Here is a 26,576-nt window from a genome sequence, read left to right on the forward strand (position 1 = left end):
CAAAAGCCTCGGGAATGTGAAAACGTTGCCTAGCGCTCTGCCGGCGGTCAGTGGCCATCATCATTTGAACCCAGGTCCGGTAACTAAAGGCTCCTGCCCTCTGCTTTGTGTCCCAGAGTTTTAGGCTTACGGGATAGTTCTCTGAAGGCAGGGATGCTGGACCCCCCAGCAATTCATCCTCGCCTCATGCAGCATAAGCCTGAATTCTTCCTCGGTGATGGGTGAATACGATCCTTGCTCTCCGACCCAGACTTGGTCTCCTGCCACCTTCCTAACTTTCCGCTCCCCCTCCACCCAAGCTGGCTCGCTGGAGGAGCAGACTCGGCCTGCTGCAGATTAGAACACAAGTGAGTTGGGTGAGGGGATGAGAAGTGCCTCCTTTGCCTGCTCCTTTGTTTCTGACTCAATAGAAAGTCAGCGGATGGAGCCTTGCGAACTCAAAGCTGCCGCTCTCAAGACCCACAGGGCACCCAAGGCGGAGCTGAAAGTAAAAGGGAGCTGTTGGGTGCAGCCAGACATCACCACACCTGCTGAGGGGCCTGGAGACAAAGCAGATCCGTCTCTGGGCAGAAGAAGCAAGTGACACCGGGCTCCTGGACCCGACCCAGCAGGGCAGTGGTATGGCCGCGGCCCACGCGCCTTGCCTCTCCCCCACTGCCTTCACTCTGCTCCCCTGTTTCTGGACTGGTCTTAGGTTAGCGGATGATCTGCAGAGGTCTGCAGGTCCTCAGGTCAGAAGTCCTCAGGGTGTATGAGCTGGGCACCGTGGAGGTAATCACAGCTGAGGGGCAGAACCAACCACCTGCACACACTCAGGTCCCTGCAATTCAGAGGGGATGCCCCATGGACGGGACTTGGGAAGGAGCCTGTATTTGATGATGGTTCTAGAATATTCTTGGGTAAATCTGATCATCTGCAGGACAATGAAAGAATTTTTTATACAAAAGCTGCCACTATGCCAGGATGTGCTTCAACGTCCCCAGATCTGAACGTCTATTTCTCGTCTGACTTGACCACTTCTTCCCGCATTCAAGGAGTTTTAGACTTATCTGGAATCTCATCCGCAGATGTAATGGAATCCCAAGAACTAAGCATTTCAGTCAACAGGATTCACATTTTTTCTTCCCTCGGGGCCCCTCACTCTTCCCCAGGAATGCCTGACTGGAATCAGAGTAGTCGGAATAAACTGCATCTACTCGTCTGAGTTTTCCAGACGACAGGCCTGAAGTGATACATAGTGCATCAGAGGTTCATAATCACACGCAAAACAATCTCCCGGGTGTAAAGTGAGTCCCGGGCCCAGCTGTCCCTGGGCCACATTCCCAGGTTCATACGGGTTTGTGTGGCAAGAAATCTCCACTCAACTGGGTTCTCAAGCCACCAGAAGTCCCTAAGCCCATTCGGCTTCCACCTAGAGACTCATGCCAGGAGTACCCTGCCCCTCACGACCCCCAGGACAGCAAGTGACAGATGCGGGGGGCGGGGGGTGGGCACTGGCTGGCTCTTCGCAGCCTCATGCCTTTGCAGAGACACGTCTGAAGATAGCAGTGGGTTCCAAGTGCCACACCAGAGGCCCGCACACTCCAAACTTTGGAGACCACTGACTTCTTTCCCAGAATTGTCAAAGGTTCAGGCCCATCACCCTGGGTTGAGAGAGTTCTAATCTGCAGACGCTGCACCCCAGGGAAGCCAGGGGTAGGCTTCCCCCAGAGGCTCTGGGGAAAGGGACTCTTCATCTTCCAGCTGCCTCTGCACATGGGCATTTGAGCTCTTTGCAGGAGAACGAGGACGGCTGTAGCTGGAAGGCCCAGTTCGCCTAGGTGTTCCTCAGGGGCCCCTGGTGTGTGGCGGGCCATTCATGAGGGCTGAGTGTTACCCAAAAACCTTCAGTTTTAACCCAACCTCAAAGCGACCCAGAGGAGGACTCCTAACACCCCTGTGGCCATTCCTACAGTGGTCCCAAACCACCCACTCTGCCTCTAGAACAAGAAGCTACCACGTCCTGCTCTAGCCCCACACCCCCTCATCAACCAAGACAAAGGAGAATTGCTTCTGTTTTTATGGTTTGGATGCTTACCTTTGTTTTCTAAATCAACATTCTCTGTCTCAACAGTTAAAAAAAAAAAAAGTACTGGAATAGCTCCCTGATTACTATTCCAATGTGCTTTGAGGCTGAAAACCGGGCCACAAGGACAGAGAAGAGTTACTGCTGTTTATTAGATTATGCAAAATAGCAGTATGGTATGCTAGACAGAGCATCGTCTGGGAAATCAGGAGCTTATAGACACTGAGTCCAGCTCGGCCCCATATTCGCTATTGCTCTGAGATTTCATTCCATTGTTGCCTTGAATTTTTTCGCATGTAAAAAAGGTATGCCTATGTGGCAGATTAGGTATCTGATCATCAATTCTTTGACTCTCTTCTCATCCGTGTGGCTCCCCTCACCCTGGATCTGAGTGGGTGCTGTGACAGTAGGAGGGACAAAGACCTACAGCTTTCATCTCCTGCCTCTTGGATCATCCGCTTTTGGAAACCAGCCACCATGCTGTAAGGAAGCCCAAGCAACCCTGTGCAGACGCCCCCATGGAGAGGAACCAAGACCCCCCAGGCCACAGCCCCAGCTGAGCTCCCAGGCCAAGAGCCAGAACCAACTTGCCAGCCAAGGTGTGCCATCCTGGAGACAGACCCTCTGTCCCCGGCTGAGCCACCCCAGCTGACAGCTGCATCCCACGGCAACAAGCCGCCTCTGCCGAACCCTACACGAGCTGCAGACCCAGTACCAAAATATACGGCTGCTTCTGTTTCAAGCCACTCACTCGGGTTGGTTAGGTGCCAGCCAACGATGGGATTGGATGGTCAGACTTTTGGGTGAAGACGGAACCGAACAAAATATCGAGGCATTATCTTCCAACTACTGCTCTCTAGCTCCAACAAAGAGGCTGCACCCCCCCAAAAAAATGTCCCCCGAAGAAGTAGCATTCTAATCAATGGCCTTATCATGGGCAGAGGATTTGTCACAGTCATGCTCAACTCACACCAGCTGGAAACAAAAGAGAATCCACCGGCAGGTTCATCCCAGCAGGACCAGCAGAATTTATGGGACCCAGTGGCTAAGTGAAAATACGGGGCCCTTTGTTGGAAAATTAAGGAAAACAATTTTATAATATATATATTTATACATATTCTTATGTATATATTAGTACCTTATGGATATATAAGATATGTTACAGTCTATTTACTAAGAATTAAGGATTTTAACTTTTACATTATTAAGAATTACCAAGATGGGACAGCAGAGAATGAATCCAAGCCTGGGACCCTTCTGAGGGCTGCACGGATCACCCACCCATGAAGCTGCCCTCCATCCCAGCTTAATGGCCTAGCTGATTCACATCATAGGCACATGGATCCTAAGCCCCCAAAACCCACCTCCTCTGCTCTTTACCCCAACCCATTCTGGTCACTTTACTTAGAGCAAGCCAGAACAAGCTGCCTCGTGTCATGAACCATTTCAGAAAGGACCGACCAACTTCACCCTCAGTGACACACCTACATGCTCTCCTTGTCGATGTTGCTGTCACTGGGGGGGGGGGGGGGGTCAGGTAATAGGAGTTTTTAAGAGATACTTTTGCCCTTTAAAATTCAAAGGGCTTAGGGAAAGTGGCAGAGGATGCCACAGCACGCCGGGCTGGGAGCCTCTCAGGGAACCGCACCATCCCTGGGCCTGCAAGGTAGGGTTGGGAGCAGCTACAGACCCAGACAGAGCTGAGCGGAAAGAGTCCTCTAAGGCTTTTGGTGAAAGGACAATGCCAACAAGCCGGGGTGGCCCAGAGAAGGGGCCAGGGAGCAGACACCGGCCTCATTCCCCTTCCGCCCTCAGTTCTCCGACCAGTGCCTCTTACTGGTCAAACCCAAGAGAAGCCAGAGGCCAAGTGAGCCCACTGAGGAAGAGTCTGCAAGTCAGTCTCATAGGAGCACACGTGAATGTTCAGCTTCTTTTTAAGGAAACTGGCAAAGCCCTCTTTATAAAATCTCAACATTTTCCCGTTTTTTCATCTGAAGACACAAGCCCAGAGGCACAGGAGGGATCCCCTGGAGCCATTTCCCCAGCTATCATCAGAACCCAGGGCTGGACTGGGTAGCGGAGGGGGGGAAATGGCTGGGGCCAGCCCTCACCCCACAGCGCCCCCCCTACAGGAGGGGTAACAGCAAACAGAGAACCCAAAGCCAGCTACCTACGTGAGGCGGCAAACATCTCCACAAGCAGGTGCCTCCTTGAGAAATGATGGCCAACTCAGCCATTTGTGTGGGAGATGCCCGGGGGTCAGGGGAACAGTCCCCACGTGGGAGGCCTCTGAGCTGCAGAACACACGGCTAGCCTGTCCCTTGGAGGCCAAAGCAGTGAGCGAGGCAAAGGGATAGAGGGCTTCACCGAATCAGCCTCTAAGAATCAAACTTTCCAGGATGCTTCCAAATGGACTCCAGCAACTCTGGTTTTTTGCTGACCTTTTTTTTTTTTTTTTTTTTTTTTTAAGTTTCAGAGATAGAATTTCGTGATTCTTCGGTTGCATACAACACCCAGTGCTCATTCCATCAAGTGCCCTCCTTAATGCCAGCCCCCAGTTGCCCCGTCCCCCCACCACCCTCCCCTCCCACCACTCTCAGTTTCTTTCCTAGAGCTCAGCATCTCTGCCGCATTCTAAGCGCCGGGTGCCTCTGGGTCTCTGGGAGCATTTTCACAAGTCTCCTCTCCTGACTTTAAGATCTGACAAAAGACAGGGTGCCATAACCTGAACGCTAAGACCAGCCCCCTTTCTAGCTGGTTCTGCCCTGGTTTTCCTTCGTCGAGTCTTGGCTTCTCCTTCTCTTCCTTTTATTTCTTCTAGTCTCTCCTTTACATTTTTAAAATGTTTTATTCCGGTATCTGTTTCAGTTCTCATCCCAAAAATTCTCTCCCTGTTCCCTTTAGTCTCTCAGTGCTTGACCATGTCTCCAGACCCACGAGACTTCTAGCACCTTCCCCCTTGATGCAGAACTGGCAGTTTCCCTTTCCTCTAGCAGCCGGGCATGTTGCCTTTCCCCGTAAGAAGCACCCAACATTGATAGGAATTACTGGAGTGACACACAGCCAGCAGGTTGACACTCGGTGGTGTCCTTTTCACACCAGTTAGAAGCACGGTGGCCACAGGCAGTCCACTTCCTCCCAGGCCAAAGCGCCGGAGGCGGCACCCCGGAGGCTCCTGGTGGACTGGCTATGTAGCTCCTTTTTTGGTCACCCACCGGCAGGTGAGATCAGATCCCCACACAAGAAAGGACAGTCTCGAGTTCTACTGTTTGTCCCTCTTGACGTGTCCAGCAAGATGTGTCTATCAATTATTTCGGTCCCTTAACAGGCCTGTTCTCTCTCTCTTTCCCCATCATTCCGTTCTCTGGGCCTCCCCGCTCAGTGAAAATCAGGCTTCTAGAAAGCCACAGCCCTTGTGATTACGATGTTGTCACAGCTCCGGACTGGCCCTCCCTCGGGCCAAGCCGTTCTGGGAGCTGGCTCCACCCACCTTCCCTAAAGCTCCCCCAGCATCCAGGCTACCCCAAGAACACTCGGGAAAAGCCCCACTGCCTTTCATCTCCTCCAGCTCCAACCTTGGTTGAAAGCCTTCTGGGACACCAGCACAGGAAATCCTAACCATAGCTTTGTACTTTGAATCCTGGCTTTGAAGTATGTGCTAACAGCTGTAATTGGCATTATGGAAGAAGGTTAGAACACATTATTCGTAGCTAAGGAGCCGGCAAAGAGAAAATTATGCAAGTCATCTTGTATTTGGTCCTTAATCCAACACTGTAAAACTAAATCCTTGTCACCCTGACTCCGAGGGAGTGTGCAGCTCAGCGAGGGACTTCACTACCCTGCACTCAGCCCGACAACCTTGAGACGTGGCCCCTCTAGCCGGCGGGGCCCCTGGCAGAAGTTCAAAAGCAACCAACAGGCACAAGAGGCTCTGGAGAGTCCCCTCCAGCCCTGACACAGCTGCAGACACGTGCCCCCCCTCCCCAGCACCTGGAAACCCCTGTCTCCAGCGGCTGAGAGCTCATCGACACCAAGGTGCTAAGAAAACCCTCAGGGAGCACACGGCATAAATCGGGGTCCTGACACTTGAAAGTCTTAAAGGCCCAAAGGGCTCACCCCTGTGCCCGTGTCTCACATCCTGTCACGGGAGGGGGACCAGAGCCACTTAAGCAGGGACCAGAAGGTGCCCGAATCAGAGTCCAGACCCTCGCCCCGTCTCTCTGTGTGACAGGTGGGCACGGGGCAGAAGGAGGAAGGTTTTTCTCTCTTAGCCGAGTGCCTTAGTCTGCTCTGGTGGTTTTCTGCCTTGTGTGTGAGGGAGAGGCAGGTCATCAGTAGGCACTGGAGGGGATCGTACAGTGCCTGTCTCCTCCCCAGTCCCACGAACTCGCTCCAAGAGCTCACAGGGAAATGTGGGAAGGCAGAGTAGAGAGGCCTGAGAGCACAGGACCCAGCTTCCATGGGGACGCCGGGTCACCCGAGGCCTGGCAGTCCTGGGAACACTGGCATCACCCCGTGGTAGCCACACCACCAGCCTCGTGGCAGGCACCCCGGGCCGTTGAGCCTATGGCTCACGCTCAAGCCGCTGCCTGCGCAGAGAGCACCGCGGGAGGGGCTGGCACAGAAGAGAAAGCCAGGAGGAATTCTGCTTGAAGATCAGGGCTGACAGGCTGCTGCAGAACCACATACAGAAACGCTTGGGGGATGGGGGGGGGGGAAGGATGGGGGGGGAAGGAGGGTGGTGTTTGCAGAGTCCTCACGGTCCTGCAGAGGTGGTGGTGCAGACCAGGGAATCTAAATTTCCCGTTAACATGGCCTCACTGGCACGCACAGGCAGGTGGGGCCCCCAGGGACACACACCTGCGCTACACACGTGCGGCTGGCCATGCAGCCAGGTAGCTCTGCCCTTTCACGGCACGAGAAAGGATGGGACCAAAGAGAGGGAGCCCGAGGGAGCCCAAGGGAGGCCCACGGCCAGCAGGAACAGCACCTTCCCACCTGCGTCCCCAGACGCACCCGGGCCTGGGCAAGGCTTCCACCCACCACAGGCCTGAGGCTTCCCTTCCCATTTCTGATCAGGATCTGGTTCGGGGACAGTGAGTTTGGAATAATGAGGAAAAAAACAAAACAAAACCCTACCCTGATAGGGTCATTTATGGACTTGATACTTTAAGTGCCCAAGAAGAAACTGAACTCTCATCCATTTGTGACCCCCCCCCCCACGGTACCTAGCATACGTATTACACACAGCCCCTCACGAAGGTTAATCATTCTGTTGTTCAGGAGGTGCTCTGAATTTGTGGAAGCGGGTCCGAGTGAGAAGAGTCAAGAGAGGGGACTCCCAAGTAGCTCTGATTCTGGTTTCTAAAGCCCCGAGAAACGCCACTCTCCACAAATACGATTAACACACACACCCCAACTCTCCCAACGGTGTGACACCCACAGAGGGACGCCCTGGATATTCCTAAAGGAGCAAATCATAAATAAGGCAGCAGGATGGATGGATGACCTATTGAACTTACCCTTCTCTTTGTATTCTTTAGAATCTTAGGCTTCAGAATAAGGCAAAATCGGAATTTACTTGTTAATGCAAAATATAATAAACAGGGAACGCCCACACACCATGACATTTCCAATGGGTCAACTTGGGCTTACGCCATGGGGCGGTGGACGATAAAGGCATTCTGGGAATGGCTGGGACACAGGTATAGCCCTAAAAGGAAAGCATGACAACACAAGAGGATAAAATCCCTCTGAGTGGGGCTCCAAGCCCAGAAGATTTCTGCAAACTATTATCTAATTTGATTCCCCTCACTGCATTACAGGGGGATTTAAAACACATCACCTCCAGCTGAAATGGGTTCTGGTAAATTTCTCGAGTGCTCTCGCAGATCTCACGTCATCCTCTGGGTTCAGGGTCAACACTACATTAATGACCCACCATTTATCCACCGGGTAATTCACTCCCTGGCAACCTGCTTTATTTATGCTATATAAATTCAGGAAGCAATTAATAGTTGCCACAAAAGCAACATGATTGAGGGTGCTTTTCCCAATCAAGCTGTGAAGCTAGGCATTTCTCTTACCCCAAGGCAGACGAGGGAAGCAATGCAGACTGGGGAAAAGCACTAAACAGCTCCATGACGCCTTCTGTCTTCCTCCTTCCCCTTGTTGGGGGAGAAGCTGAGACAACTTTCTGCCTTTTTGTTTTAGCACCTTATATCTACTCCCTTTCAAAGAAGTCACTCCTGGGGCACCTGGGTGGCTCAGTTGGTTAAGCATCTGTTCTTCAGCTCAGGTCATGATCCCAAGGTCCTGGGACGGAGCCCCACGTTGGCCTCCCCACGTTGGCCTCCCCGCCTCCGTGCTGAGCTGGGAGTCTGCTTCTCCCTCTCCCTCTGCCCCTCCCCCCGGCATATGTGAACTCTCTTTGTCTCTCTCAAATAGATAAATAAAATCTTTAAAACAAAACAAAACAAACAAACAAACAAAAAAAAAAAAAAACAAAGGAGCCATTCCTGTTGCTAACAGCTGTCCGGGCTCCCTTTCTTGACATCCTGTTCACCTTTTGGTTCTGTTCAGGCAAAAGTAATTTAATAATAACGCCATAAAAATCAGGGAGAAAGAACAGTTTACTCATTAACCAAAAAACAAACAAACACAAAAATTATCCTAACACCAAAAACAGCATGAAAATAGGAGCGTTTTCAGGATTTGACTTTATCTGTCCTTTACAACCACCCTTCTCGGCAGTCTAGGCAGACAGCACCCCATGAACAGAGAGGCTAAGTGACTTACCCATGCTGGCACAGAGGGTCAGGAGAGAATTTCGGCCGGCTCCCTGAGGTATTACTTTATTTCTCTTCTCTGAGGGCTCCAAGCCACTTGCTTCCAAGCTGGGGCAGCTACTATTGGCTGGCTCATCCGCCAGCATGCTCAGATGATTTCTGCTTTTAGAGATCCCCCATCTGGCTCAATGAGACACAAGCAGAACACCCTGGGTGGCCCCTTGGAGAGCTCATTAAAGGAGAAAAGACTCAGCTGGTGTGACTCTTGGCCCTTTTTACCATTCACCTTCAGGCCCCACCCTCTTCTTCCCACCTGGAATGTGGTTTCAAGGCTGGGGCTGCAGTCTTTCTGTGACCAAGAGGATAAAGGCCCCTGTGTCAAGGATGGAAAGAAGAAATACAGGGAGAGCTTGGTTGCTGATGGCACTGATGAGCCACCACATCACCTCTGTTCACCAGACTTCTTGCAGTGTGGAAAAACACAAACTCCCCTTCTGTTTAAACCAGGGTTAGCTGGGTTTGTTGTCAGTTGAAGCTGAACGTAATTCAGCTGGGATCTCTTTCCCTCTCTCTTACATATACACCAATCAATGCCCACCAACTTCATCGCAGGGAACAGAGCTATTCCTTATATATGGATACACAATGGAGTATTACTCAGCCATCAAAAAGAATGAAATCTTTTTTTTTAAGATTTTATTTATTTATTCATGAGAGACGGAGAGAGAGAGGGAGAGAGAGACAGAAGCAGAGGGAGAAGCAGGCTCCCAAGGAGCAGGGAGCCCGATATGGGACTCGATCCCAGGACCCTGGGATCATGACCTGAGCCGAAGGCAGATGCTTAACCATCTGAGCCACCCAGGCGCCCAAAAAGAATGAAATCTTGACATTTGCAACAACATGGATGGAGCCAGAGGGTTATGATGCTAAGCAAAATAAGTCGGAGAAAAACAAATATCATATGATTTCACTCCTATGTGGAATTTAAGAAACAAAACAGATGAATATAGGGGAAGGGAAGGAAAAATAAAATAAGATGAAAACAGAGAGGGAGACAAACCGTAAGAGACTCTTAACTCTAGGAAACAAACTGAGGGTTGCTGGAGGGGAAGGGGGTGGGGGGATGGGGTAACTGGGTGATGGACATTAAGGAGGGCACGTGATGTGATGAGCCCTGAATGTTGTATACAACTGATGAATCACTGACCTCTACCTCTGAAACTAATAGTACACTATACATCAATAAAAGAAAAAAGTCAACCTTAAACTTACAGCCAACATCGTACTTAAGAAACCAAAAGGCAGGGGCACCTGGGTGGCTCAGTTGGTTAAACGGCTGCCTTTGGCTCAGGTCATGATCCCAGGGTCCTGGGATTGAGCCCCGCATCGGGCTTCTTGCTCTGCGGGGAGTCTGCATCTCCCGCTCCCTCCCACTCTGCCTACTTGTGCTCTCTCTCTCTCTCTCTCTGCCAAATAAATAAAATCTTAAAAAAAAAGGCATTAATTTCCTCCCTTAAAATCCAGGGAAAAGATAAGAATGTTCCCTATTAAACCTCCAATATTTAAATACTTAAAAAGTTCTGTATAAAGAAACAGATAAAACAGACAAATAGACTTACAACTACTGGAAACAAGAAGATGCAATACATTTTCATTATTTGAAGATGAAGCAAACCAAGAAAGCCATGAAAAACAAAATTAATAGATTGGGTAAAATATAGAGACAAGACAATCCGTAAGAATTAATTTTTCTATATGTAAACATTTTTATATATAAACATTTAATTTTTCAAACAAAATTTATGATAAAAATCCACAGGAGCAAGGAAACACACACTATCTAGGAATAACCCTAAAACAGAATATGTGGGACCATCACAATGAAAATGCAACCTCACAGAGAGATGGAAAAGATTTGCATAAATGCAGAGACACAGCCTGTTCCTTAAGGAGGAGACTGGTTTACCAAGGCCATCCTTTCCCAACATTGAGGACAATCCCTGTCAAAATCCTAATCATATTTTTTTTCTCTAACTTGACAAAATAAATACAAAGTACGGCATGAAGAATGAATTGTTTTTATTTAAAAAAAGTTTTTATTTAAAAAAAAACTATGGTGATAAGGGAGGCCATGCTCTACTGAGGATATGAAAATAAATTATAAGGTACAAAAGTTAAAATAGCAGGGTACTGGCAGCCTTAGAATTGATAGAAAGTCAGTGACACAATTTCAGTTGCCCCGAAAACCCTCTGACGTACAAGGAGTCGGCATGTAACAAAAACACTAAACCACGGAGAAGAGAGAAGCTCTCCTACAACAGACGTCAGGAAAATTGGACACTGGAGAAAAACAAAGTGATCTCCTCACTTGACAATACACAGTAGTAGAATTCTAGATGGGTAGAAAAGTTAACTGTGAAAGAATCAAGGCAAGAAGAAAAGGTCAATGGTCTCAGGAACTCCAAGCTCCATGAAGACAGGAACCATGACTGCCCCTTCAGGGTTATTTCCACAGTGCTCCGTGCACTTCCTGGCCCAGACGTGGGCTCTCATTCCTCTTTGTTTACTGACTAACAAGCATTAATGAATGCCGTGGAAGAAATCACAAAAGGAAAGGAACATTTCATTATAGAATAAATGTATGTATGGGATAAAAAAAACTTATTTTTAAAGATTTTACTTATTTATTTGAGAGAGAGAGAACAGCAGAGGGAGAGGGGGAAGCAGACTCCCCACTGAGCAGGGAGCCTGATGCGGGGCTCAATTCCAGGACCCCAGGACCATGACCCGAGCCGAAGGCAGACACTTCACTGACTGAGCCACCCAGGCATCCCTGGGATAAAAAAAAATTAGGAAAAACATATCTAGTAAATATGATAAAGTATTCATTCATATATACACGTGAAAGAGAAGAAAAAGTGCTATAAGAGAAGAGACAAAGAAAAAATAGCCATTAACCCTTTGAAAAATTACTCAAATTCCTACATAATCTAAAATCCAATTTAACACTATCAGTCAGCAAATGTTCATAAGTAAGAAACGGTCAGTGAAGGGGCACCTGGGTGGCTCAGTTGGTTAAGCCTCCAACTCTTGATTTCAGCTCAGGTCATGGTCTTAGGGTCGTGAGACTGAGCCCCATGTCAGGCTCTGCACTGGGCGTGGAGCCTGCTTCAGAATCTTTCTCTCCCTCGCCCTCTGCCCCGCCCCCTCTAAAAAAAATGGTCAATGAAAAACAGCGAGCTACCCCCTTCACAGTTATTAGAAAACCAAAATCCAATCACTGACAGCACCAAATGCTGGCAAGGATGTGGAGCAACAGGAACTCTCACTCATTGCTGGTGGGAATGCAAAATGGCACAGCACCGTGGAATACAGTTTGGTGGTTTCTTACAAGATGACACATACTTTTACTATGTGATCCAACTATTGGTACTACCCAAAGGAACTGAAAACTAACGTCCACACAAAAACTGACACATGGCTATTTACAGCAGCTTACTCGTAATGGCCAAAACTCTGAGACACCAAGATTTCCTTTGGTAGGTAAATGAATAAATAAAGCTGGAGTGCATCCAGACAATGGAATATTATTCAGTGCTAAACAGAAATGGGTTATGGAGTCATGAAAAGCATGGAGGATCTGAAATCCCTATCCCTGAGTGAAAGAAGCCAATCTGAAGAGACCACATACTGTGTCGTTCCAACTACATGACATTCTGGAAAAAGCAAAGGTATGGAGCCTTTGCTCCATAGGTAAATGGAGCCTTTGCTCCATAGGTAAACCAAAGGTAAAGAGATCAGTGGTTACCAGGGGTTTGCAGAGAGGAATGGATGAATAGGTGGAACAGTGAAGCTGTTCTGTGCAATACTATCGTGGTGAATACGTCATTATAAATTGGCCCAAACCCATAAAATTTACACCAAGAGGGAACCCTAATATAAACTATGGGCTCTGGGGGATAATGACTTGCCCACGTAGGTTCATCAACAATACCAAATGGATCCCCACTCTGGTGAGGGATGTTAATAATGGGAGGGGCTGTGCACATGGGGGTGCAGGGAGCATATGGGCGAGCGAGCCCTGTACATTCCACTCAATTTCTCTGTGAACTGGAAACTGCTCTAAAAGATAAAATCTAGGGGTGCCTACGTGGCTCAGTTGGTTAAGCACCTGCCTACAACGCAGGTCATGATCTCAGGGTCCTGGGATTGAGCCCCACATCAGGCTCTCTGCTCAGTGGGGAGTCTGCTTCTCCCTCTGCCTGCCATTCCCCCTGCTTGTGCTCTCTCTGTCTCTGTCAAATAAATAACATCTTTAAAAAAAATAGAAGATAAAATCTATTTTTAAAAAAATGGTCAGTGAGGGAAAGATGAAAAGAGCCTGACACCTTCCCTTAGTGCTAATGGGAGTACAAGCTGGTGGAAACTTCCTGGAAAGTAACTCAGAAGCAGACAACTGTTTCAAAAACAAGATTTAAAAGACTGCCTTTTCTTTTATCGTTTCTCCTTAAAAAGGTTGCATTAAGTTAATACAGTAACTTAATATTCATGACATCCTAACACTGAAAACCATAGTACAGAAGTTTTCCCTAAAGTCCCAACAAAAACCAGATTGTAAAGACCTGTTTATGAGGGAGGAACTCCATCTGGAAAGTAATGGAGAGACCGTACAGGTATTTTAAACAAGTGAGCAAATAGACTAGATTGGTTTTACCACAGTAAATAGTCAAAACTGACAGAGAGAAAGGACTGGAGGGAGCAACAGAAGGCAAGGGGCAAGGTCAGCAATTAGATAGCTATGTCTGGCTGTTGCAACATTTTTCGAGATAGGTCTCCTCGGGCAAGGGAAACAAAAGCAAAAATAAATTATTGGGACTACACCAAAACAAAAAACTCTGGCACAGCAAAGGAAATCATCAACAGAATGAAAAGGCAGCCTACTGAATGGGAGGAGATATTTGCAAATGATATACCTGATAAGGAGTTAATATCCAAATGTATAAAGAATTAATACAACTCAACAGCAAAAACACAAATAATCCGGTAAAAATGGGCAGAGGAACAGATAGATATTTTTCCAAAGAGGGTATACAGATGGCCAACAAACACATGAAAAGATGTCCATCACTAATCGTTAGAGAAATACAAATCGAAACCACAATGAGATATCACCTCACACCTGTCAGAATGGCTATAACCAAAAAGACAAGAACTAACAAGTGTTGGTGAGGACGTGGAAAAGGAATCATGTGCTGTTGGTGGGAATGTCAACTGGTGAAAAACAGTATGGAGGTTCCTCAAAAAAAATTTATAAAAAGAAGTACCCTGTGAATAAGCAATTCTACTTCTGGGCATTTACTCAAAGAAAACAAAAACACTAATTTGAAAAGATATTTGCACTCCTGTGTTTATTGCAGCATTGCTTACAAAGAGCCAAGATATGGAAACAACCCAAGTGTCCATCAAGAGATGAGTGGGTAAAGACGACGTGGGTGTATATATATACATGGTGGAATATTACTTGGCCATAAAAAAGATGAGATCTTACCATCTGCAACAACATAGATGGACCTACAGGGCATTAGGCTAAGTGAGAGAAGTCAGTCAGAGAAAGACCAATACCATATGATTTCACTCCCATGTGGCATCTAAAAAACAAAACCAATGAATAAACAAACAGCAGAAACAGACTCAGATGCAGAGCACAAACTGGTGGTTGCCAGAGGGGAGGGGGTGGAGGATGGGCAAAATGAGTGAAGGGGAGTGCGAGGGACAGACTTCTAGTTATGGCATGATGACGTCAGGAGTATAAAAGGCGCAGCACAGAGAGTACAACCAACAGTGTCATAGTAGCCTTGTGTGGTGACAGATGGTGAACACAGACCGCACAGACTTCTCCAGTCATGACGCTGTACACCTGACACCCATGTTACACTGTGTAGCAGCCATACTTCAACAAAATAAAGAAATAAATAACTAGTTATTTCTATAGGACAGAAAAAAAATCAAAGCAAATCCAAGAGGCATTTCAGCAACAGAACGTACAATACGCACTTGTCACTTTACTACATGGTTGGGAGGCAAGGGACAGGCAGGTGAGAAAGACCACATTGATTCTATGATTCAGACCTGGAACCAGAAGGGAGAAAAATGATTGGGTTTCATGAGTATATTTTCCAAAATACCTCATATTTGAAAACAGGTAAATTCTGGTGAAAAGAGAGACAAGAAAGCAATGTCACTAAAAAACACTCTGAGACCACCTCAGAGATGGTAGAGATGGTATGGCCCCTTTTAAGGCATTTGACCCCTGACCAACAAATACCCAGGCCCTGCCCCAGCTTAACACCATTTCCAAACTGATTTTCACTCAACCTGGTCCCTTTCAAGGGGAAGGAAGGAAGGAAGGAAGGAAGGAAGGAAGGAAGGAAAGAAGGAAGGAAGGAAGGAGGGAAGGAAGGAAGGAAGGAAGGAAGGAAGGAGGGAAGGAAGGAAAGAAGGAAGGAAGGAAGGAAGGAAAGAAAGAAGGAAGGAAGGAAAGAAGGAAGGAAGGAAGGAAGGAAGGAAGGAAGGAAGGAAGGAAGGAAAGAAAGAAGGAAGGAAGGAAAGAAGGAAGGAAGGAAGGAAGGAAGGAAGGAAAGAAGGAAGGAAGGAAAGAAGGAAGGAAGGAAAGAAGGAAGGAAGGAAGGAAGGAAGGAAGGAAGGAAGGAAGGAAAGAAGGAAGGAAGGAAGGAAGGAAAGAAGGAAGGAAGGAAGGAAGGAAGGAAGGAAGGAAAGAAGGAAGGAAGGAAGGAAGGAAGGAAGGAAAAGATCTCAAGAACCTTTAAAAATGTTAATATATTTTATGCTGTAATCCTCCCTTCAGCAATCTAAGGAAATAATCTAAGATACAATAAAATATGTATTACCAGGAAGATCAACTAAATGTTAATTATAGTAACATAAATGACTACACAAATTAGGGTATAATTAAGTTTCATAACCAATAATACCATACTTTCAAAGACAAATGATATGGAGAAACGTTCACCACATAGAGTCAAATGAAGATAGGAGGTTCTAAGAACGTACATTCAGTATGAATAAACAAAGGGCAATCAGACAGGCAGATACACATAAATACCCATGAAAAAAAGGGAGGAAAAAAAAAGACGAGAAAGAACAACAAAATACTAAGAGGGTGTTCTGTAAATAGTGATATTATAGATGATTTCCATTTTCCTTATATTTTTAATATTTTCCAAATGTTCCCCAATAAGCATTTAATTACCTCATAATTCAGTGTCTTTGACCATTACAACCTTGTAACACTCAACCACGTTGACCCCCTTGTTTTAAAATTAAAACAAAAGAAAAGATAGATCATTGGATTTCATTACAATTTAAAGCTTCTATATATCAGAAGAAGAAAATGAAAAGACAACCCACAGAATGGGAGAAAATGTTTGCAGATCGCATAATTGATAAGAGTGTAGTTCCAGAACAGATAAAGACTCTTTCAGTTCAGCAACAAAAAGACAAAAACCACTATTTGAAAATGGACATAGGATTTGCAGAGATATTTCTGCAAAGAAAACATGCAAATGGCCAATAAGCACATGAAAAGATGCTCTACATGATTAGTCATCAGGAAAATACAGATCAAAACCACGGTAAGATACCACTTCATACCCACTAGGATGGCTAGAATCAGAAGAGAATGGGAAAATAACAAGCGCTGGTGAGAATATGGAGAAATTGGAGCCCTCATGCATTGCAGGAGGGAATGAAACACAGTGTAGCTGCAGTTGGAAAATAGCTTGATGATTCCTCAAAAAGTTAAGTGTAAAGTTACCATGTGACCCAGCAACTGCACTCCTAGGTATATACCCAAGAGAACTGAAAACAGGTGTTCAAGCAAAATTTGTATATGAACATTCGCAGCAATGTTACTCATAATAGCTGAAAAATAGAAACAAACCAAACATCAGCGGAAGAATGATAAACCAAATGTGGTATATCCATGCAATGGAATATTATTCACCCACAAAAAGGAATGAAATACTGATATTTACTACAGCACAGATAAGTCTTCAAGAGGATGCTAAGTGAAAGAAGCCAGATATAAAGGCCCTATATTGCATGATTCGATTTACATGAAAATATCCAGAATGGGCAAATCCATAGAAATGGAGAGCAGAGCAGTGTTTGCCAGGGGCTCAGGGAAGGAGAGAATGGGGTGTTTGCTTAATGGGTACAGGGCTGATGGAATGGGGATGATGGCAACATTCTAGAGTTAGTGGTGACAATGGCACAACATCACGAATGGACTGAAAGCCACCACACTGTATACTTTAAAATGGGGTTAAGATGGTCAATTTCATGTTATATGGCTTTTACATACTACTACTAACAATAATAATAAAGAATACACTATGTTTCCTTTGAAAACCCTAACTATCCCCACGCCTGTCCCTCCCAATTTTTCAATTCATGGTAATCATGCTCTAATTCAGTGCACCAGTTTCTCGCTGCATCCCTTGTATTAGAACACAATTTTCCAGCTGTAACTCTACGTCTTCCAGTCCCATTGCCTCGACCTGGAATACCCCCTTACTCCTCTACGATGGAATAATTGTCTCCGAATCAAAGGGCCCAGGACCTAACCCCAATCCACTACTCACTCGTTGTCTCACCTTGGGTAAGGAAACTTCTCCAAGCCTCATTTCCTCATGTGTAAAATAAATCGTCAAAATTCAATGAACAATTAAGTACATTGAAATTCCAATCTATGCCAAGGTTGTGGTGTGCCGGCCCACCATCTGGAGCACTCAGGACGACAGGCCACAGAAAATAGATGAAACCATATCAAACTGTAAATGATAAAACCCCAACCTATGTAAAGTGATAATCTCTTCTGTGCCAGTACTCCCCTAAGCTTCAGGAATTTTCACGTCCACAGATGTGGTTTAGGCCAAGCGTTCCACCACCTGCATGGTTATAACTTATCACTTGTAATCCATTCACTTACTTTAGGTAAACCAGATTTATCTTAATCACATTTTTTTAAAGATTTTTTTTTTTAATTCATTTGACAGAGATAGAGAGAGAAAGCATGAGTTGGGGAGAGAGGCAGAGGGAGAAGCAGGCTCCCCGCCGAGCCAGGAGCCCGACGCGGGGCTCGATCCCAGGACCCCAGGACCATGACCCGAGCCGAAGGCAGATGTTCAACCATCCGAGCCACCCAGGCGCCCCAAACCAGATTTATTTTAATGGAAACTTTAGATCACTTTTAGGACATCATCGGTCTGACACGATGATTCTTGTACACATGTTAGAAGACACGACCGCCCCTGTGGGAAGTGCGTACTTAACGCGCCATGTAGAGTCCCCATCAGCAACATGGCTGGCAGCACGCCTAGGAAACCCTGATCTCTGCCAACGGTCTTCTCGAAGACCCGAATCAAAACCTACCTCCTCTAGGACACCTTCTCTGATTGGCTTTTTACCCCGTTTGAGAGACTCCTTCGTGATAAGCCTGTGCATGTTTAATTTACACCTTTGCACTTGTTGATGTCGGTGTTCTCAATTCATTCCCACCTAGGCTTTCAAGTCCAGCACTAGCTCATAAAACACCAAAAGGCAACAATCTTGTCTTGTTCCTCTTATTCTCTCCCATAGGCCCAACGACACTACAGCAAACATTTGCTGAATGGATCAGGTTTAAGTGAACAAAAAGCGCCCACCGAATGCTTACGGTTATCTTTTTATCATCTGTGTTCTAAATTAGAGAGAAATTCACCCACATCATTTCCTCATCCACTGTGTGGCCGCATCAACAGCCTGATGCAGATGTCAATCGGCGAGAAGGATGGTTTGTTAAAACAAGACGAGTGCCTGGCACATAGCAGGCATGCAGTAGATTTGGGGGAATGAGTGTTGATTAAGTGGGACCAGTACTCAGAAGGCCCTGCCTCCTTGGACAGACCAGCTGCAGAAGGTGAGAGGGATGACGGGCTGAAAGTCGGGGGGTGTTCTCAGGGCTGGGACCACACGGTTCCACCCAGGCCTCCACGCTAAGCCTCCTTCCATCAGCCCAAGAGTGGCTCTACCCTGATGAGGGGCCCGGTTCTCAACTTGATACTCTCCTAATTAGAAGTAAATCCCCGTAATACAGGAGAGCCTTTGCGTGTCCACAGTGCATTTTGGCCATGAGTCTCAGAGCACTGACAAAAGAAGCTGCAAGTGAAAATTACTGATTGAATACATCCAGACACAGAGCAATCCCTGTGTCAATGTTGACACAGCGGCTCTTTATCGTCCAGCGCCAGGAGGGCAAACGTAAAGCAAAACCACCAGAGAGGCTGGGAGAAAAAGAATGTCTGCGACTGCACAACCGTGGAGGCTCACATGCGTAAAACAATAATAACATTAATAATAACAATAATTGCTCTCAACCTTGAAGGGATAGAGCGCTTTCCAGTCTGCAAAGCATTACTCCGATCTGGTCGTCTCGTGCAATCCTTCTACCAACCCTGTCAGACATCATTGGCCCTATTTTCACACATAAAGTAACTCAGGTTCAAAGGGTGTCTTAAACCTGGTTTCCTGCCTCCAAATCCAATGCTCTTTTGATCTCCAAGTCATCGAGTTAGGCCAGCTTTTTTCTTTGTACTGAAGGATCGCAGATAGTAAATATATGTTTAACATAAGGATTTGGGATGCCTTCTATGCCACCATTATAGTAAGGGACTCACTCTCTTCAAGTTCAAAAGCAGTGCTGGAAAGTCTTCCTTAAGTTGAGCTGAATGGCTCTCCAAGGAGCCAGTCCCAGCCCTGAGCCCCAGAGGGCCCCCACACCTTCACCTCTAAAACCCTCCAAAGGCAACCACACAACCCCCAGAAGGAACCCGAGGAAACCAACCTACTGGGTCCCTAACCCTGGGTACCATCATATCAGTTTCAAAATAGTGAAATGTCCCCCTCCCCCCCACCCGGCAAATCATCCTCCTCATCATAATCCTCATCAAAAGTTTTCTATCTGACCTCTCCAGACATGCATAATCAGTTTCTTCCCTCATTTAGTGGGTCTTGGATTATCTGCACTAGTGAATTACTTCAGGGACAGAACGGGAATTTCCAATTAAACCATTCCAGCTTTTTAAATTTTATTTTTTCCCTTTTTGTATTTTGTACCAATGGTAACTAGGGGAAGGAAGGTACGCTTCCTTCCTATCCTGTTCGATTGAGATCTCTATTTTTAAACAAAAATATTCCTTCCAACACAGCCTTTTAGAAGCTATCCAGTGGCCCCAAGATGAGGCTAATCTCTGACAGCCCCACGGTCCTTGGATGAGGGAGCACGGAGCATCCTCCTCTCTCAGTTAATTACCATTTCTTGCCCGGGCATTTGATTTCAATAAAGTCTAATTACTTCAAATATCACTGCTCCTGCCCCTCCCCTCTCTCCTGTGCCCCTCTTTCTCTTAGAAAGCCTGAGACTGATGAACTCAAACACACCCGCAAGGCTCAGGCAGATGCTGTGACGAGCAAAGACTTGGCAAAGTTAATAAGCCAGGAGAGTTAATAAACCAGACTTCCCAAAGTTAATAAACCTGGAAAACACAATTATTACTATTTTTACTATTATGAAAATATCGCCATTATTATTATTGTTGTTATTCCAGGCCTCGTAGGCAGCTAGCCCGAGACCCTCCCCGCGCCTGCCCCCCCCTCAACTTCACCGGTGGCAGTAATATTGTGAGAGTAATCCCAGAGGGGCTCCCCGGCACTGCCCTGCTGGAGGAAGCAATATTGGAGCTCATGCAGCCCCTGGTCCCTGCAGGCTCAGCTCTGCCCTTTTATATTACACACTGTTCAGTCAAATCCATCACCAGCCTCCCAGATCTTTCCAGTAGGCTGGAGGAGGCTGGATGGGAATGGTGATTACGGGGGGCTGGAGAGGGGAGGAGGGAAAGCGGGCAGACGAGACAGGAGGGAAGATACTTGGGTTTTGGACGTGCCTGAGCCGTCAGGGAGGCCCATTTCCATACAATGGCCCTCCGAGGCTCAGTACTTCCCTGCACCCTCGAGGCGATGCGTGGGTCTCTTAGGGTCAGCTAGGAACATCTGCCCATGGGGGCCATATTAGACACAACTGCTTCCTAGCTCCCCGCCAGCGTGTTCCTCCTCTACCTGCTTTCTGTGCCCCGGAAGGGCCAGCGCCATCCATGAAGGCAGCCTTTGTGAACTGGTCAGTGGTGCAAATCCAGCGCAGTCACGGACAGCAGAGCCTTGCCGTCCCTCTGGACCAGCTTCTTTTAGGCCCGACTAAGTCCCGGGACTGGGAGAACCAGAGGAGAACCTCGAGGCCAGAGAGCCCGGCCTTCTGGTCACCAGCACCTCCTTCTGCAGTGACGGCATCCTTTTCTTCCCAGGCTGTGTCTGCCAACACCCCTAGTGTCAAATCTCAAAAACCCAACTCATCTCTTGCCCCAAACTTGCTCAGTTCCATGTGGATCCTAGTATCCCTATACCCCAGTGGCTCTCACCTGGGCGAGATTTTGCCCCCGTGGAGGATACCGTCACGTTGAGAGATAGTCCTGATTGTCACGACTGAGACGGGCATCTGTCTAGGGGGCTGAGGCCAAGGAAGCTGCTAAACATCCTACAAGTGCCCAGGGCAGCCCCCTCGGCAAACAGTGATCCAGCTCAAAATGTGGACAGGCTGAGGTGCACGAGCCCCACCCTGACCTCTCTGGCTCAACACCTCACTTAGCTTCAAGTCTCCTTGCGAGGCCATTGAAAACACAGGTCGAGAGATGAGAGGAGGGTACCGGGGGGCTTGGTGGGTTTCAGATCCAAAAGCCCCTCTCCTCGGGGCACCAGCTGAAACGAGGGGAGTGGATGAACTCACTGGTGAGAACAAGGCAGGCAGAAGAGAGATAAGGGCGACGGGGAAAGACCACAGAGGGACCCAAAGGAGGAAGAAGCGACGAACCCAAGGAGAGAAGAGATCCCAACCCAACCCAAATCATGGGCTAATGCTCCCTTGGCACATCATCCAGAACAAACCACGGGCGCCGGCCCTGTTTCAGGGAGCTGCTGCAGCCGATAGGGCCACCCAGAAAAAGCTCTAGGTCATTCTGACCTCAACAGAGTCCAACCCGACTTAAGAGAGAGAGATGCCAAAACATGGTGCCAGCGCCCTGGGTGTGCAGGACAGCCAGGAGGCAGGAGCTGGGTGGCCGCCGCCGCGTCCTGGAGCTGAGCACTGCACTCCGAATCCCAGCCCGGAACCCACTAGGGGCGACACCAGACCCAAGGGCAGCCATCGTGGGTTGCTCCAAACGCTACACTTGGCCGTCACCGCCCTCCAACAGGCCCAGGTTTCTCTGGGACTGCGCTTCTCCGCCAGGGAGGGGATGGCTGGACTGGGGGCCTCGAGGGGTCTGCACACTCGGCCCAGCCCCGAGCCTCCCGCGTTGCTCTCAGTCCAGATCCTGGCCCTTTTCAACAAGGTAGCTCCAGCCAGCGGGAGGCTTTGGAAGGAGTCAAGTGTAATTAAAAGCTGTGAAAGCGGCATTGTCTCAATTGTAAATCCTTCTCACTAAGAGGCCTTAACCAGGGATTTCTCGGAGGTGGGGCGAGCCTGCTGCAGCCACCACCTCTATTTAGAGAGTCCAACCAGGAGCTTTAATGGAAAATATTTCCATCAAGTATGGAGGCCTGGAACCTGCAGGGCTTCATTCCCTCTAGCTCCCCGGTCGAGACTGGGGGAAGGAAGAGCAATGAGAGAGGCCAGGGAGAGAGAAGACGAGCAAGGGACACAAACTGGGGGGAAGAAAAACCCCGTAACAAAAACACCAAGCTAGGCCCTTGTTTAGCACTTTCTCAGGATTTCACACAGAAACCTCTGGATTTTGATCAGCTGCCCACTGGGCCAAGTATCTGCTCCTGTGAGGAGTGTTGGGGAGAGGGTTCACTGGTGGAGACTGTTAGTCCCAGCCCCGGCAACAACCTGTCAGCGTGTGAAAGGAGCAGGGCACAGAGATGCTGGGCACAAAGGCAGTCCCACGGAGCTACCTCCTGAGAGCAAACAGTTAACATGTGAGTCTGATGCGAGCCCCACGGCTCTGAAAACCAAGCTCCCCGTTGTACCTCCACAGTGTTCCCAGCTGGCTACAAGTCTGTCCCAGCACCTGGCCAGGAACCCAGCAAAGACCGAGACAGGTGATTCACAGGGTGGGGACACCTTCAGGGTTTGTGCACCTGTGCGGGTGCTGGCCGGCGGCCCGAGGGAGGCACAGCTGTGGGGGTGAACCTCAGGGAAGTGGGCCAACAGAAAGTCACAGTTCAGAGACGACTCAGGCAGACTTTAGTCTTCCAGTGAGTTCTAGGTTTCCTGCTGAATCATAAAGAGAGATGCGTGCCCTATTACCTCACTCTCTTGGGCCTCCGGTCTTATCTCAACCCCCCATGGAGAGAACACAGCTTTCCCAAGACCATCTCAGCTCATGTGGCAATTGTCAGGAGAGAAAAAGACAAAAATTTGTCTCTCTGGGGCAGAAATCTCAGAATACAAAATGATGCTCATGATGATATCAATTTGCTTCGGGCACACCTCGTCCCATGGTGAGAGTCCTGAGCTGAGAACTGTAGGGGAACCCCCCCCCCACACACACACTTTTGCAGCAAGACTGGGCCTCTCTGTCCCCAAAACGTGTCAGCAACCAGAAGGCCATTCAGTGAAGGGCAACCAGCATGACATGGGCCTGGAGAGGCTGATTCACGAATGATGTAAAAGGAGTGAAACTGGACAGTCCCACTAAATGGGAAGAGAGGACAGAGTCATGTCGTTGAAGGCAGTAAGAGCCCACACGCCTAAATAACTCCCCTCCAAAAGCCTCACACTGATGCAGCTGAATGAGAGCTAATCAAATGGAGGAAAGAAAAAACTCTCGTGGCATTTGACAGAAAAGGCTGTTAGTAAAATCTGTCAGCCTGCCCTCTGACCTCTCCAAATATCAAATCCCATGGAAACATAATGTGTAGAGTTACAGCACATGAAATAATCACAAACATTTCTGATGGGCAAATAGCCATCTCTAAGATTGACATTATTTCTCATTTGTGTGTATGGAGTATATGTGTAGCCCAGCTGAAGATCGGGGTTCAGTGCTGGGTGCACCCCCCTCAGCTAGTGACTTCCACATACACAAATGACAAGACTGAGACCAGAATCACATTCACAGCAGCCAGAAATAACTAAGTCCACTTGCCGCACCTCCTTGATCTTCATGACAATCTTGTAAGCTTGGTATTATTATTCCCATTTTACAGATGAGGGAACCGAGGCATCACAGGTAGTAACAAGGTCACACAGGAGATGGATGAGTCAAGATCTGAAACAAACTGAGTAGCTCCTACTGCCCAACTCTCCCACAAGTAACTGGAAACTCTAGGCAAAATATAGAAAATAACTATGTGAAGGCACCAGATAATGACCAAAAGCAGACAGACTTGAAGGGAAGTCAGCACATGGAAGAAAGGACTAGAACTGAGTGGTTTTCCTGTTTTTACAGTGCTTAGTCACACAGAGTAACGAAGAGACTTGAACGGAAAAGTTCCAGTCTCACTGACGGAAAGGACCAGAAGACAGAATTTGGAGCAATCACAGCATCTAAAAGTGAGAGAAGAAACCTGGAGAGATCTACAGAGGGGGAAGCCCTAATTCTATGTATAAGCTCTGCCTAAATCTCTAGGTGGTCCCTGGATCCCAGGTGCACTGGGCAGACTCCAAGCAGCCCAATGAAGGATCAAAATGCTGAACTAAGATTCTAGCTATAGCTCACCTTAGGAAAGTCAGAGTTTGCAGTCTGAGTTCAACCAAGTTAGTTGCCTCCTAGAAATTTCTTAAGATACGAATACTCTTTGAAGGAACATAAGAATTCAGGTTACCTATACTGTATCATTTCCCGGGCACAATTTAAAATCATCAACATGACCTGTACTTAAGGGAAAAGAGAATCCACAGAGATTGACCCCAAAATGACCCAGAGGTTAGAATTATCTGACAGGGATTTTAAAGCTTTTTTAAATTACTTTATTAATTTATTTTAGTGATCTCTACATGCAACGTGGGGCTCGAACCCACAACCCTGAGATCAAGAGTCACATGCTCTACTGACTGAGCCAGCCAGGCACCCCTATCCGACAAGGATTTTAAAGCATCTAATATAACTATGCTTGAGTATGTCCTGAAAAAAATATGCTTAAAAAGTGGAAAGATAGGAAATATCACCAAAAAATTCAAACTTTGAAAAAGAAATCAAACAGAGACTCTGTAACAGCACTGTTCGATAGGATTTTCTGCAATGATGGAAGTGTTTTATGTCTTTGTTGCCCAATACAGTGCCACCAGCCACATGTAACCATTGAGTGCTTACCATGTGGCTAGTGCAACTGAGGAACTGAATTTTACACTGTAGTCAATTGCATTTAATGTACAGTTAAATAACCATATGTTGCTAATGGACAGACGAGCTCCAGAACTGAGAAGTACCATATCTGAAATTAAACAAATATACTGGATTGGCTTAACAGCAGATCAAAGATGACAAAGAAAGTGTTGATGAACTTACATATAGATCAATAGAAATGACACAATCCAAAGAACAGAGAAAAAAATCCAACAACTATAGCAAGCAGAATAGAGGGAGAAAGTAAATGGGTATATATAGTTCCGAGGTTCTTAAGTGTTATGTGCAGTGGTATAATATCAACTCTACACACATTGTGAATAGTTAAGGATGCATATTATAATCCTGGGAACAACCATTAAAAAATTAATAATTTAAAGAAATACAGTTAAGAAGCCAATAAGTAAATTAAAACAAAATTCTTTTAAAAATCCATTAAATAAAAGAAGGTATGAAAGGAGAAAGGGAGAACAAAAAAATAGAGTGCATAAATAGAAAGCGAAAATAAAATAGCAAAACGGTAGACCGAAATCCAACTACATCAATAATCACATCAAATACTAACGGACAAAACACTTCAACGAAAAGAAAGAGATTGTCAGAATGGATAAAGAAAAAAGACTCAGCTATATGCCATCTATAGAAGAGTACTTTAAAAATAAAGATTAGAAATCAGGCTGTCAAGGTGCCTGGGTGGCTCAGTTAGTTTAGCATCTGCCTTCAGCTCAGGTCGTGATCCCAGGATCCTGGGATCAAGCCCCACATCAGACTCCTTGCTCAGTGGGGAGCCTGCTTCTCCCTCTCCCCACCCCCCTCATGTACTCTCTCTCTCTCTCTAAAATAAATAAATAAGATATTTTTTTAAAAAATAGAAATCAGGCAACCTGTCTCCTGTTTTTCACTACTTATACCATCCAAAATCTACGAAGTACCTTCTGTCACTAAAATCCAATGATTCCACATGTGTGTGTTGATACATATCAAATACACATATATAATATATAAACATCTCTTATGCTCAAGATACAGTTACAGTTCGCAATGGTCAAATGTATGTGTCCAAACCCAGACCAAATGGTGGAAGGAACCATTTACCAAGTTAACACATCCATCATTGCAGATTTCGTTTCTCCATCACTGTTCCGTCAGTTTTGCGCGATTGTGTCCAGGATAATCACTTCACTCATTCTTAGAGGGTGACTTAAACCTATGGGCTCAGCAACAGATCTGTCCCAGAACTGCTTAAATTTAAGTTTCCACAGA

At 46.9% G+C, this 26,576-nt stretch overlaps 1 protein-coding gene across 1 annotated transcript in view; it reads right to left on the bottom strand.

The window, feature by feature from the left end:
* LMX1A (LIM homeobox transcription factor 1 alpha) overlaps nucleotides 1-26,576 on the bottom strand; it is a 151,974-nt gene that overhangs the window by 104,548 nt on the left and 20,850 nt on the right. The gene's annotated exons all lie outside the window — the stretch shown is intronic.

The sequence above is a fragment of the Eumetopias jubatus genome, unplaced genomic scaffold (assembly GCF_037043125.1).
Source record: "Eumetopias jubatus isolate StellerSeaLion01/CBP00866 unplaced genomic scaffold, mEumJub1_p1.0 scaffold_12, whole genome shotgun sequence".
Classification (NCBI taxonomy): domain Eukaryota; kingdom Metazoa; phylum Chordata; class Mammalia; order Carnivora; family Otariidae; genus Eumetopias; species Eumetopias jubatus.